This window comes from Protobothrops mucrosquamatus, unplaced genomic scaffold (genome assembly GCF_001527695.2).
Source record: "Protobothrops mucrosquamatus isolate PMUCROS unplaced genomic scaffold, P.Mucros_1.0 scaffold624, whole genome shotgun sequence".
Classification (NCBI taxonomy): domain Eukaryota; kingdom Metazoa; phylum Chordata; class Lepidosauria; order Squamata; family Viperidae; genus Protobothrops; species Protobothrops mucrosquamatus.
Window position 1 is genome coordinate 648931 of NW_015386920.1, and position 15521 is coordinate 664451.

The following is a 15521-nucleotide window of genomic DNA, read 5'->3' on the forward strand; positions in this document are numbered from 1 at the left end:
AGGGAGGGAGGGGGGAGGGAGAGAGAGAGAGAGGGAGGGAGGGGGGGGGAAGAGATCAGATCTGAGAAATGTTTGTTTTACTGATAAGAAATACTTGTTAGGGAGACATTTGCTTGTTTTGATAACCTCTAAGACCACAGGATGCTTGCTTGAGATTTTAGATATAAAAACTGTTGGGATTTGAGGGGGGGGGGTTGCACATGCTTTGAGGAACACCAGGTGCTTATTTTGCACAAATAAACTTGTTCCTATCTCTACCCTCATGGTTTTTATTCATTGGGCTATGAGGATGATTGCCTCAAAATTATCCAGTAAGCCTCTATGGCTAAAGATACTTGAACTGGGTCTATCTAACTATCTAACTTTACTACCATCACTACCAAATAGACAGATAGATAAATGCACGCATACATACCCAGATGTGCATACCCAATGTTATATTTCGCGTTTGTAATCATGGTACACATAATAATTTTCGCATTATTTCAGAACAATCTATGAAAAGATTTTGCCATGATACTTTAAAGTAAAATATTATGAATCCTGAATGTAAAATATTATCCAGTCTCAACATATTCAAAACTATTTAATCTAACTCTTAGGAGAGATTCAACAGTTTTCTAAAAATTACATGAAACTTCAGGTAAAATTTTTTCCTAAACTCCTTTTAAATTATTGGATTTCAGCATTATAGGATAACAAAAAATACACCAAAAAGCAAGTTTGATATATAATGGTTGATAACCTTTTTAAAAACAAAACTACATTTTTGAAACACCTGTAAACATGTTGCAAGTAGTTAAGACGATCTTTTGTACAAATAACTTCCCTTTTAATGTGGTATGATCACCTTGTTAATAAAACCCAAAGAAAGAAAATAGAATGAAAAGCAGAAGCCAGGCAGAGATCATATAAAAAGAGTGCTTCTTATCCCATTTGTTGCCTTGCACAACAAAATACTATGCGCAAGAGAGATACTGAAATTCCTAATCAAAGTAAGTACGAAGTATAGGTTACAAAAGGTTACAAAACACTGAGAACTGAGAGAAATAGCTAGGATGGAATAAGTTTTTCTTTATCATAACCCACACAACCTAAGACCGGTAAATTCCAGCTCAACCTGACAAATAAACTGCCACCGTTCTGTCTCCAATGTCATATGAGTGAACGAGTGAGAGAAAAAGAAGGAGAGGTAAGGGATCAGTAGGAGTTCAGGTGATAAAAAACAGAAGTGGTAGCTCTTTTGGAAGAAAGCTGCACAGACCCTTGCTTAAAGCTTGACATAACTGGAATTAATGAATGCCAGTGGGCTTTGCTGACAGGAACATTGATAGAAAAACAACTGTTGAAGCCTGGACTACCACAAAGCAAAACACATCACTATTTCTCAAAGTAAGGCAGAGAGACCCTCTTGACACTGCAGGTCAAAACAGACACTTGCTTGGCAGTAAATCTCCTTGGCTTCATCCTTTACTGCTGAGCTACAAAATAAGCCGAATTCAAAACTGGGGGAACTAAAAATCACATCTGAAGAATGAAGGATTAAAAGGTAGTGGTCATTCATGGTCAACATCATCGCACCTGCTTCCCATAGAGTCCAGCTATACTCCCACAGTCTTTATAGAGCCTCTATTCCTGATTCAGTTTGGTATTCCCACCTGGGGTGGGGGAGAGATAAGGCAAGACTTCCATGCCACTTAATAATTTCATAGGAAAGAGAGTTTTGGCTGGTATTCCCTTATTATGTCATCATTCCACAACACAAGGAGAGCATCACTTAAAGCAGTTCTCAATTCTGCACCACAACTGAAAATAGAAAATTGTAATGCTGTATTGCAACTGGTCATCCAATACCTCAGTAGCCTGGCTATTTCTCTGATTACTGATAGAAGCTTCAATGATGAATTCCTTAACAGACATTTTGGAACTTCCCTCTGCTACAGCATTACAGGAAGATAGGTATTGTTTGGGTAAGTGGAAAGCAAAATCATGCAATTAAGGGCTCAACAGTGTCCCACTGAGCAGCATGCACGTCTCACCTCCAGGCTCTGTCGACTCATCCCAGACCAATGAAATGATCCTCACAGTGGCATCTCCAGTCAGCACCAGGCTTGGAATTCCCTAAAGAAAAGTGTATGATAGTCCAGGCTGCAAGGAGGGGCACCTCTGTAAACAGCATCTGAAGTGAACTGAAGTGTAACAGCAAAAGCAGCTGAGATGACTCTGGCACAGCAATGCAGCCAGCCAGCACTTGTGCTGCTTTTATTGTTTAATAGGAAAGCCAAAATAGACACTGGCACTGCCACCTGCTGGTTATTTAAACCATTGCTTGATTAAATTTGATAGACTCCTAAGTAATTCATTGTTCCACAGGGCACTTTTATTACAGCAGAAGGCAATTTCTTCCCTTCTCTTTCAAAATTTCTTAAAATGAACCATGCCAGATAGAAGATAATAAAGATGCATAACTAACTATAACTAACCATTTTGTCTCACCGATTTAATGCAATCTCACATCTCACCTGTAATCAAATCTTTATTATAATTTGTTAAGGCACATTGCAAAGCCAACATTTTGAAGAATATAACTTTTATGAAAGTAATGCATAGATTACTTGTAACAGTATTAAAATATTTCACACATTTTCTCCAAGACATTGTCTGATAAAGTGAGACATCACCAAAATTTTAGGGACAAAATAGAATTCTTTATTGGCCAAGTGTGATTGGACACACAAGGAATTTGTCTCCGGTGCATAAGCTCTCAGTGTACATACAAGCAACAAGTGATAAATCATGATCATAATCATAAATATAATCATCTAAATCATAAGATACAACACTCAGTGATAGTCATAAGATACTAAATAAGCAATCAACATAAATCATATTAGGATACTAAACCAAAACAATATAAATCATAAGCCACAAAGTTATAGTCATAATAAGATAAGGTAATAGGTAATAGAAAAGATGAAAGGGATAACAGTAATACAGCCCTACTAGGTAGTTTGACAGTGGGAATTGTGGGAATTAATTGTTTAGCAGAGTGATGGCATAGGGGGGGAAACTGTCCTTGTGTCTAGATGTTTTGGCGTGCAATGCCTTATAGCGTCATCTTGAGGGAAGAAGTTGAAACAGTTTGTGTTCAGAATGTGAGGGATCTGTAGATACTTTCACAACCCTCTTTCTGGCTCCTGCAATGTACAGGTCCTCAGTGAAAGGCAGGCTGGTTGCAATTATTTTTCTCTGCAGTTCTAACTATCTGTTGAAGTCTGTGTCTTTCTTGTTTCGTTGCAGTGCCAAACCAGGCAGTTATAGAAGTGCAAATGACAAACTCAATCATTCCTTTGTAGATCTTTATTAGCAGCTCCTTGGGCAATCTGAGTTTTCTCAGTTGGCACAGGAAGAACATTCATTGTTGTGCTTTTGTGATGACATTTTTGATGTTAGGTGTCCGTTTTAAGTTCTTGAGATATTATAGAACCTAGAAACTTGAAGGTATCTACTGTTGACACTGTGTTGTCTAGTATTGTAAGAAGTGGTAGAATAGAAGGGCTTCTCCTAAAATCTACTATAATTTCCACAGTTTTGAGTGTGTTCAGTTCAAGATTGTTCAGGCCGCACCACTAGGCTAGTTGTTCAACTTCCCATCTGTATGCAGATTCATCATTGTCTCGAATGAGACCAATCGCTGTTGTATCATCTGCAAATTTCAGTACTTTAACAAAGGGATCCTTTGAGATGCAGTCTCCTTTTTTTTTTTTTAGCCTTATTTAAACTGTGGAAATTTCAAAGGGTTTCTTTTGGGCTTTTAAGGCAAAGGCTACACAGTAAGAATCTGGCATTTTGGCTTCAGCACCATAGCTTCAGAGACTGCACAGACCGTGGGCAACAGGTGGCCCATCCTTATTAAAACAGAGCAGACAAAGGAGACAGACGAGTTATATTTTCTTTAGTTAATCATTTAACTATACAATCACAGCAGCACATGCAAAACACCAGTCACATATTTCCAAAATAATCTCCACAAAACAGTACTTTCATATATGTTTGTATGTTATGTGTGTGTGCATGCGGACACCTGTGTTTGTGCAAATGAAGCTATTGAAAGTACTTTGTTTTCTCTTTACAATTTAATCTTTATCAGTTTGCTAATATGTTCCTTTTGTCCTGCAAAACATCCAACCTGACAGGCTTGCATGCATAATTTCCTTGTCACGTTTACTTTATTTACTTTATTCCACTTCCACTTTTACTTTATTTACTTTATACAATGGAGGACATTCCTTTCTTATAAATGTTTCAGACAATCCAAAACAAAATAATAAATAACTTTACTTCCTAATGCCCTGTTTATTACTCATTAAAATCCCATTTTGTATATTTTTATTATCAGGGATGCGAAAGTATGCTTCTGGGCTTTTTGATTTTATATTAACAGCTGGATATAGTGGTGGCATAATACCATTGATAAATGGTGGCAAACACCATTTATTCCACTAGTAGCAGCAAAATAATCTTGGGCATCCATTGAGAAAGTTTGTATTCAGTCTTCTTTTAGCAAATCCATAAATGCAATCCAAGGATTTCAACTTCCTGTCTCAAAATCAAATGTTCCCTACACCTAAGATTTTTAGATGGATGATTCCTATTGTTCTAATTGAAAAAAAAGAAGCCATTTTTCCTTGGTATTTTAAAGGTTTTTCTGCGTGTAAAGAAAAAAAGATGGATGATTCACTGGAATATATGTGAAGTTTATAGATGAATATCATTGTGGCTGATATCTAGACCCCACTATTAATGTGGGTGCTTTTCTGTTACTAATTTCCACCATACAAAGGGAACTGTCATACTGGATATACTGAATCTCCACATGTCATTCATTTGGTTCCTGTGATGTATTATAGACATTGATTTTGCTCAATGTCTGTTTGCTGCTTGTCTCATCCATATATTTCAAATGTTAGAATAATCTGGTTTGTGCGCAAAGACTAGAACAATCTCATCTGTGCAAATCGTTCTTCCATCCTTTCTAGTAGGCATTGAACTAATCTGCAATGTAACTATGTAATCTATGGGTTGTATACTAAAAGAAATCTGACAATACTTGCTTCTTCATATTTTTATTGGGTTTTTGATTTTTCACAAAAATCTGGTGAAAGGTCCCAGGATAGACATCAATGGATTAATATTGCCAAAGGGAGATTACGTATAGCTTCAATGGTTTAAAGAAGGCAAGGCTGACTCTTGCAACTGACAACTGATAACTATGCTTTCTCTTATGATGGGTTCACCTTCTATTTCAGTGTTTCTCAACCTTGGCAGCTTGAAGAGGTGCGGACTTTAACTCCCAGGGGTATTCTGGGAGTTGAAATCTGCACCTCTTCAAGCTGTCAGGGTTGAGAAACACTGTTCTGTTTCAAGGTAAGATATTGCACATAGATATTCAAAGGGACAGCAAGTAACTCTTCTTCTTCTACTCTTCCGCATAAGCTGAAATATACCTCTGTGCACACATTGTTGAACAGTGTTTGGAAAGGGAGAATCACACGTGTAGGAGAGGGTAAGTTGTGGTACACTCTTTTCTGAAATTACATTTCAAAATATTCCATACAGCATCGAGATGGGCAGATTAAATAATCCCCTGCTTCTGATAAAATTACTCTTCATTTTTGGGAAGCTTTTTGTAAGTGTGGATAGTTATCAGCCAAAGTTAGCCTTTTTCTCCATGTAAAAAACAAACCTAGCCTTTTCCCAAGTAAATTTAGCAACTGTTACAGGCTTTTTGTTTGCACTGTCTACAAATAGATTTTGAGGAAGAAAGAGGGAGGGAAAGAGATTGAAGCTTCTACTTAGTCACAGCTATTAGAAACATGTATTTATTTAACGAAGACTGCTTCATTTAATTGTTATTATTTTGTTTGTTAAAAAACTGAGGTTACACTTCAGATATTTAAATTTCTAGTGGATTTGACCTCAGTCCAGATTTTAGATTTTCTGATCTCTTTGAGGCACTTGTTAGGAGTCTAACTATATTTTGTCAGTTTCTATCTATTTTCTTTTCTGTCTTTTTCAAAGAGAGCCATAATACCATGTTTTCCCCAAAATAAGACCTGCCCCAAAAATAAGCCCTAGTTAAGAGTGTCAGCCCTGGGGGACGGAGGATGGGCATGGCCAGCACAGACCATGGCATAGTGCGACCCCCGCCCCTGCCTCTCCTGATCTGTTCAGTGGTAGTGCTGCACAACTTCATCAACAACAAGATTGCCAATAGAGATACTGAGAAGAAGGAGGGGCAAGAGAAGGAGGAGACTAAGAAGGAGAGGAAAGATGACAAGGAAAAGGAAAAAGAAAAAAAGCAAGGCCAAAAAAGAAGAGAAGAAGGAAAAGTACCATAGTATTAGTAATCAGCTTTTCTATTAGTAAATTAAAAGCATTAAATTGCACCAGGCTGCTCTGGCTGAAGGTTCTTCCCTGTCACTGATTTGGGAGCGACCAAGAGCTAGATGAGTTCATGGCTGTCTGAAATGTGCTTGCAGCAGCTGCTGGATACAGAGAGGGCAGCCCCTTGCCGCTGCCTGCTGCTGGTGCCTCCCACTGCAATCCCAAGGGAGGTTTGCGGGAGCCAAGCGCTCACTCTCTCTCTCTCTCCCTCTCTTATTAAAAAAATTCTGCATCTCTCGACACCACCATGCAAACCCAAACATGGTCAATAGCAGCTGCACCTTCTCCCTTCCTGAAATGTGCTTGCAGTGGCTGCTGGACATGGAGGGGGCAGCCCCATGCCTCTGCCTCCGCTTGCTGCCGGTGCTGGCTGCAATGGTCCCAGTTGCTGAAAGTGAGCGGCGAGGGTGTGGAAAGCAAAAAGCAGGACTCACTCACCATCCCTTGCATTGCAGAAAGTGGTGAAAAACAAGGAGGCTGCCTACTCCATGTCCAGTGGCTGCTGTAAGCTCATTTCAGGCAGCCACTGTAAGCATATTTTAGGAAAGAGCTGGGAAGTGTTTGAATAGCAGGTCAAGCCAGTGTTATTCGGATCATGTCCTGGCATGTTTTGGAAGGGAGAAGGCGCAGCTGCTACCAGTATTGTCCGTGCTCAGGTTTGCATGGTGGCCATGAATGACTGCAGGAATTATTTTAAAGAGAGAGCGAGAGCGCTCGGTCCTCGCAAACCTCACTTGAATACCGTTCACCCTTATCTACAGTAACTCTAAGCGGGGGCCAAGTGCGCAGGAGCTGCAGCATGGCACCAACCCTGCCTCCTGCCTCACCTCGCCTCTACTAGTAGTCAGGGAATACACACAATGTGCGCACATGTGAGGATGAGTGAGACAGTCTGTCACCCTTGGCAAAAAACCTTGAAGCGTCTCTCTCTCTCTCTCTCTTAAAATAAATCCTGCAGTCTCTTGCTGTTGCTGTGCAAACCCACATTTCTACATCGTGTTTCTCCATCATGTTTCTCTGCTGCCGCATGCAGGGAAACAAAAGAAGTTTGTGGGACTAAATTTTTTTTTCAATCAGACCTTCCAACTTCGCAAGATCTTTTTTTTTCATGAGAAGTTGGAAGGTCTGATTGAACTTTTTTTTTTAGTCCCACAAACTTCTTTTGTTTCCCTGCACGTGGCGATGGAGAAACACGGTGGAGCTGAAAATCAGGTTAGCAAAGAAATGCTTTGGGGAAGTGAAGGCATCTGGGTGGTGGTACAGCAAGCTCTCCAGCTCCGTGGTGGCAGAGAAATGCGATGGAGCTGGAAAGCAGGTGGCAAGGCAAACCCCGCAAGGGTGCCAGGTGCTGGAATGGGCCCATCTCTCTCCAGCAGCTGCCCAGGCCCGCCAGAGGAAGGCCGGCCGCTACTGATATGTGGCAGCATTCTGACTCTGGGTGGGAAGGGGGAGCCGGCATGGGTGCTCCAGACAGGATGCCCACTTGCTTCCTTACCCTCCATAACCCTCTGAGGCTCTGCTGGTGAGTTGGCTCTGGGCTGCCACCTCCTTGCTCACCTCTTGGGTGGGCTGAGTCCCCCAGCACCCCTGGGGCAAAGCCCCCCCGTTCCACCCAGAGGAGCAATGGCCTGGCCGTCCCCATCTTGGTGCTCTTCCCACTGCCTCCCAGCATGGCCACCCCAGGGCTGCAGGGGCTGGCCTGGCACGGGAAGGGCATGCGCACCCTCCCTGTCCAAACTCTCTCATACTGGTAGTTGGTCTGCCCCCACGCTCTGAGATTGGCCCAATCGCCACTGCACTTCAAAGCTGTGTCTTCGCCCCATGCACAGGCCACGCCCCACTGTTTGTACCAAACATTGTCCCACTCAGCCCCTGCATGCTCGCTGCTTGCTGTACACGGGAAAAATAAGACATCCCCTGAAAATAAGGCCTAATGGGTCTTTTAGTCCAAATATATATATATAAGACCTGGTCTTATTTTCAGGGAAACACAGAGGTACCTGTGATTGGACTTTCAGAAGACATTATTCCCAATTCCCTACCTCTCATTTCTGGTTTTAATATCAGTCACTCTTGCCTCCCAGAAGTTTTTCCTGGTTTTGTGCTAGACTTATTCACAATCATCTCCCATGTCTGTCTACAGTTATATCAGCAGCAAAATGGTACAGATATTCTAGGTTGTTCTACATTTACATACTGCTGCCTTATTCTGTTGGAATCACATGTGTAAACTAGAAATTAAGCTGACTTCAAAAGGCTTTGCAGCATATACTTTTTGGCTTTAGCAATAGTGAGGACTTGGTGTTCTGTCTGCACCATGCTTACCATGGGCCTTGACTGGTGGCATCCATCTTTCTTTGTCTTTCCTATTTCTTATTCTATGATTGTGTTTCCCATCACTTTTGTATATTGATAATCCAAGAAAAGAAGGAAGGGAAAATAAGTTTCACCATTCTTCTTGCCACAGGTTAGAATATAAAGCTAGCAGAGTTCTTGGTAATTAAAATTGAATTATTTTTACATGTATATAAATATAAGAACCATTCCACCAGCAAACTACTTAAAGCAGGATCTTCACTATTCTACCCATGAAAGGAAAAAGAGGATTATGTCCACTTTTTTTAGTCCTGGGTTATGCAAAGGAAATTGGGAGACACATGCTGAAGGTTGTTAATATAATTTGAGTTCAGATTGTCTCAAAGTATTGTTTAGGATGCAGAAAGAAATAATGTTTCAGAGTAAAGGAATGTGTTTTAAATTCACTGTGGTCATGAGATTAATATAAGTTAGATATTGAGATCTTGTGGTATGGTGGTTAAATGCTGGAGAACAATTTTTTTTATATGCATAAAGTTTTTTTGTAACTTGAAAAAGAAATACATAGAGAGGATAGAGGACATGAGAGTCAGAAAGACCTGTACCGCCAATACGAGTGAGAAGGGATTCTTTTATATATATAAAGGGGTATAATAACATTTCAGAGTTAAACTTATCAGAGTTATAAGTGAAAGGCAGCATTATCTGAAGTTTGATACATCTTCACAACAAGGATCTAGTTTGAAAACACTCAAAGATCCTCATTATAAATGATGTGAATTTCATATTTACTGATTAATAGTATTCCAATGTACATAGCATGAACTTTAGTGCAAATGCTGATCATAGGTCGGTGTGGAAGAAGAATGGAAATCATCTCTCTTACCCGGTGTTTTAAGCAAAACCTCTCATATGAATTAATATATGTTTGTGCGGAGGGATCCACCAACTTTCTATTGTTCTTTTTGAATTCTACTTCAAATATGTCTGAACAAACACATTTATGATTTATCCAGAACAGATTTTCTTGAGGTTTTCGTTCTTCTAGATATCAAGTAGTTACTTCTTCTGTTTAGCATCAAAACAGAATTTCAGTGGGACAGGATATTGACTATGCTCTGACTATTACACTTTAATATTAACCACAACATTGAGACAATAGGACACATTGCCTCACCTTATGTTTCTAATATGAAAAATACACATAGTTCAGAGTTGAGCTGTGGAGTCATTGATGCTTTCTGAGTTTTATTTTTTTCTTGCAGATGTTTTATTACTCAACTCAGTAACATCATTAGTGTGAGTAACTGTGAAATTTCCTTTGTGTTTTATATACAGTAGCTTGCCCTTCCAGTTTTGATGGGAGTGTGGCTTTCTCATTGGTAATTCCTTGATTAGGGTATTGTTTTTCGCTTGATTATTTGCCTGGTGTGAATACCTGCTTGTTTGAGTAATGATGTTAGAAAGGATGTGTTCTGGTCTTTTTATTTTCTTCGCTCTTTTATTGTTTCATTTGAATGCTGTGTAAATATGGTTTATTTCTATGGGTCTATTAATAGGTGATTGGTCTGAATGTCAAACTTTCAGCAATTCTCTAGCATTTTTGGATTGAATTTAGTCTAGGATGCCTATAGCAGGGCTTTTCAACCAATGGTACGGATACCACCTGTGGTACATTGGCACCTGGCAGGTGGTACGCGACCATCCTAGAAAAGTGGTAGCGGGGGAGGGGAATAAGCTGAACCGGTGGCAGCACCACACAAGCCTGAGCGAGAGATGGCTGGAGCTGCAGGGCTGTCAGGGCTCAGCGGAAGCACCAGGATCAGTACCGCTTTCCAGCTGATTGGCGCTTCTTCGGGACTGTCAGGGCTCAGTGGAAGCACCAAGATCAGCGCCAGGATCCAGCTGGAGCTCGACGCTGATCCTGGCGCTTCTGCTGAGCCCAGAAGAAGTGCCAATCAGCTGGAATGTTGCAGCATCTCATTCAGATGCTTGGCAATTGATTCATATTTATGATGGTCACAGTGTCCCAGGGTCATGTGAAGTGACCAAAACCTGCTGCAACCACCCAGCAGATGGGGGAATAAAAACCAAACACCCTCCACCCCACCCCCACTGCCAATCCTCAACAGAAATGCTCACAACAATGGAAACCTTGGATAGGAGGAAGAGTGCTGCCAGGTGGGCAGGCAGGTGTCTTGCTCAGCTGTGTCTTGGGGGGCACTTTTTTCAGTGTCATTGTAACTTCGGACAGTCACTAAGCAAACTGTTGTAAGTCAAGGACTACCTGTACTTTATCACTTTTTTCCTTTTTTTTTTGGTCATCAAGTTTTTGGCCCCTTGCTAGGTGACTGGTGGTACTCGGATGTTGCCATATCCTAAAAGTGGTGCAATGGGTGAAAAGGTTGAAAAGCCCTGGCCTATAGTTTCCCAATTGAAACTATGGCTGAGTCTGTTTAAGTCTGTTTCAACAGGGAGACTGAAAAATGGGAAACTGAGAAATACTTTCTTGGAAACCTCTTATAAATTTTTTTAACATCTTTGTGTTAGAATTTTCTTTTCATTTTTTTTTAAAAAAGCAAGCTAAGAGAGTAGGAGTGCTTTATCTACTATTTTCCTAGTACAGCAGAACATGGTGCTACATAAAGTAAAAATAAAAAGCAAAGGAAAAGAATGCAGAACTGATGTGTAGAAGAAAGGAAAGTGTGATTCAGGAGGAGGAGAAGGAGGATGTTAAGGGCTGTATGAATCTCTTGGGCAGGCTCTGTGAGGAGAAAACAACCCCTTATTCAATAAATACGTGGGAGTGCGACGAGAACAAGGGAGAGACAGGAAGAAGGGAAATTCTCTCCCCCCCCTCATTTTCTTTTGTCCTTTTTGCTGAAAAGTAGTGCTCAGCATCAGAACATTTGCTGGTTATGGTTCCAAAGCAGTATGTCTGATCCCAGACAGAGATTGCCCTAAGCTGATTGATTTAAGTGGGTTTAACTATGTCTGCTATTGCCACAGAGACTACTGTTTAGGTTGTCATTTCAGTTCACTTGGGAGTCATTTCCATTGCAAATACTGGCGCTAAGCACTGACTGACAAAAATGTGCAGGTGGTTTTCCTGATGGTTAAAGCAGTATGTCTGCTTTGTGGCAGACTAAATGGGAGAATTTCTAATGTATCTCAGGGTCCAGGGTATTAAGGATTCGGGAGGATTCCTATTAGGAAGTATGAAATACAAATCTGATTAAAAGATATTGGAATGAAAGCGCATACAAACTGAAATGATAAGAAAAGTAGAGGTAACAGTGTACAAATAGAGTAGCAAGCTAGATCAAATCCAGATACAATAAAAACAGTAGTTAGGAAAAAGGATTATTTTCTGAAGCATCGTGGATTGCAAAATGAATTTATTTGAGATGACTTAGCAGTATGGATAGTCTCACTTTATACCATGCACAAGAATTAAAATATCAATCTCAGTTAATTTCAAGTCAACCTAATCTCCTTTCGGATAGAAGACAGATCCATACCAGTACTGACCACTCACCACATCCTAAGTGAGGAACAGATTATATCATTCTTTGCCTATTCTCAGCAAATGTGTCCTGTGTCCAGGTTTCTCAGCTTTGATTCGAAGCTGCTCTTTGACTTGATCTATCTTAAATCCTTTAGAGCTTTGTCATGTTCTAGTAGCATCCCAGCTTTCATTGGTTGCAATATCTTCTTTTCTATCTAGCTTGTCTCCTGGGTACTGTGTTTCGTGCTGATGGGCAATAGTTGTTATTTTGTTTTGAAATAATCCGTGGGTGATCTCACAATAGCCTATTATATCGGAGAACTATCTTCAACCTTAGAAAAATCATGCTCTATTTAACCCTTACATCTCTCCCTGGAGAGATTTTCTGCTTTTGCCTATAATGCTTCTGGGTGAAGCATACTCTCTTTGGTTTCCCACCCCCACCCTCTTCCCATAGCATGACAAAGCTTCCCTTTCTTTCACTTCATTTTTTAAAAATATATTTTATGTTGCAATATAGGGACACTGCCACTTTGTTTCTAGGAAACTGAACTACCAATTCCTCCTCAAACCAAAGTTTCCATGGAATAACAAAGAAACCTGGGAACAAAAGAAGAACCTGTTCCTCATTGCTTTGATGATTGCAGCATCAATGATGATACTCTGAGGAAGGGTGGGAGAAAAGAAATGTCAGTAAACTTGGTAGGACAAATTAATAAATCCAGGCTAATACCATTCATTGAGATTAGCTAGAATAATAGAGTTTTGTACAACTGATTGTGCAGAACCTTCCTCTTCCTCTTATAATTTAGGGGGGCATCTGCCTGAACTGTTTCCAAATGTTATTTTGCTAATCTGGACTTTAAGAAGAAATGCTCCATCCCTTTTTGCCCAAGTAACAGTTCCTACATATCTTGTTGAAGGTCATATTCCTTACTCTCTATAGATACTGTGGAAAGGGGGGTGGTGAGGGAGGCATTCAGCTGTGTAAACATCTGGGGGGGAGAGAAAGGCATGGAGATGAGAAAGAAAAAAAATCCCTAAAAGGAGAAAGCAGTCACTGTAATACAGGATCCAGACAGCAAGGTTGCCTTTTCTGTATGGATGGGAAGGACAAAAAACAACAACTGAATAATAATCTAGTTTGTACTAAGCAGCAGTATGGCATCATTCACAACCCACTAAAATCTGAACTGTAATTTCTGAAGTTGACAAAAAAAAAAAAAAGAAACAGGCAGGAGCAAAATATGAAACTAGCAGTTTAGACTGAAGTGTGACCAGCTTAGGTGACCATGAGAACATAATACACTAAATAACTGGCACTATTAACTAACGCCACCACATTCTGCACTGGCTACAGCTTCTAAATGCTATTCAAGGACAGTTACATCTACAGCACATTGTAGTAGTCCAAATGGGAGGTCACAAGAGCACGAATGACTTCAGAATGGGACAACTTGCTGTGGCCAACTCACTGTGGTCAACTTACTGCGGCCAACTTGCTGCAGGACAATTTGCCTTGGGACAATTCAATGTGGGATAACTCAAGAGAGGGACAAGTAGAATTGCAGCTCATCACAATCTCAAGGGCTTCTAACTTGAAAAGGTTCAAATCTAAAGCAAGACAAGACCCACTGCAATTCATTTGTCCCTCTCTTGAGTTATCCTGTGTTGAATTGTCCTGGGGCAAGTTGGCTGTGGCGAGTTGGCAGGACAACTCATCTGGGATGATTTATCCCATTCTATAGTCATTCAGACCTGAATGACTGTGAGCAAAGCCTCCCAGTCCATGAACAGGCACTGTTGAAGCTGTACAAAGGGTTTCCTAGTCATGGATGCCACCTATTCTTCTAGCCAGTGTGACCACTCCTTTCTCAAGAAATGGCAGGACTAGCATTTGTCTCAAAGAGAAATTAAACATTGCCTGGGCCCAGCCAGAAGATACAGAAGACTTGCTACAATTTAATTTCTGGGTGGTTTTGGGTTTTTCTTTGCAATCCAGATCTATTAGTCTTATAAATACTGATATTTCTTTACCGCACTTCAGTAATTTCACTTTTATTAAGGGTGACCTATGCCTTTATTTTGAGGGGTCATTCTATTACATGCTGAAATAGCTTTTAAAATAGGTTAAAATATAATACATCTTCCTACAGGGGAAACACAAAAACCAACTGCAATAACAGCAGCATGTTATTAGCAAAAGAAAAACAAAAAAAGCAAAAACACAAACACAAACAAAAACAGAAGATTGATGGAAAAGTCACCATAAAAGATCCAGCTTCCTCAGAAGAGATAATTTGGAAATATGTTGTTATATTTGAAGCGTTGTGACGTAAAAGATAGAATACTATGTAAAAACTGCCCTGTAAAAACTCTACTGTGAGGTAATCTGAATTATTGAATTACATTACATATATAGTACTTCAAATTACACACAACAAGGTAGAATTAGTCTAAATGCTATGAAGAAGTTCCTGATGGAACAAATTGTTCAACAATGGAATACATTGTAAGATTTGTATTTTTCATAGACAGAGGATTTTGAGCAAAATCAAAAGGAATGCTGTAGCACTAGGGTTGTTTTTTAAAAAAAATATTATGATCTTTAGCTTTATGTCAGGCTCCTTGTTACTAGAACAGAAGTGTGGCAGATTGGAATTAGAAGTATGGGTATACAATAGGTATTTTTTTGTTAGTTTCAGTTAAAGACCTTTCATGTTTCCTTAATTATAACTATTGAATAAAATTCACAGAAAGCCATCCACTAATAACTGCTGTTTAATGAAGTGATTAAGCAAATTATATTGGACCATTTCATTTACCACTTTTGAATCAGCCAAAGAACAAAGTCAAATTGTGAAAATATTTTAAGTTGAAATAATGTATAAAGGTTTAATAGAACTAAATGAAAATATCTAGCTAAGTTCATAAGTACAGACCTAAGCAAGTCCTTCCTTCCTTCCTTCCTTCCTTCCTTCCTTCCTTCCTTCCTTCCTTCCTTCCTTCCTTCCTTCCTTCCCTCACTCACTCACTCACTCACTCGCTCACTTATATTTTGTAAGGATAATAGTAGGCCTTTTCTAGACTACTTATTTATAAAGTCTTTTTTATTATTTATTTTATTTATTAAATATACACGCCACTTACCTCCCCAATAAGGTAGCTCTGGTTGGCTTACAGACCATAAAAGGAAAATAGAAAAAGTTAAAAGTTTTAAAATATGCAAATTAAAATGTTTAATACTATG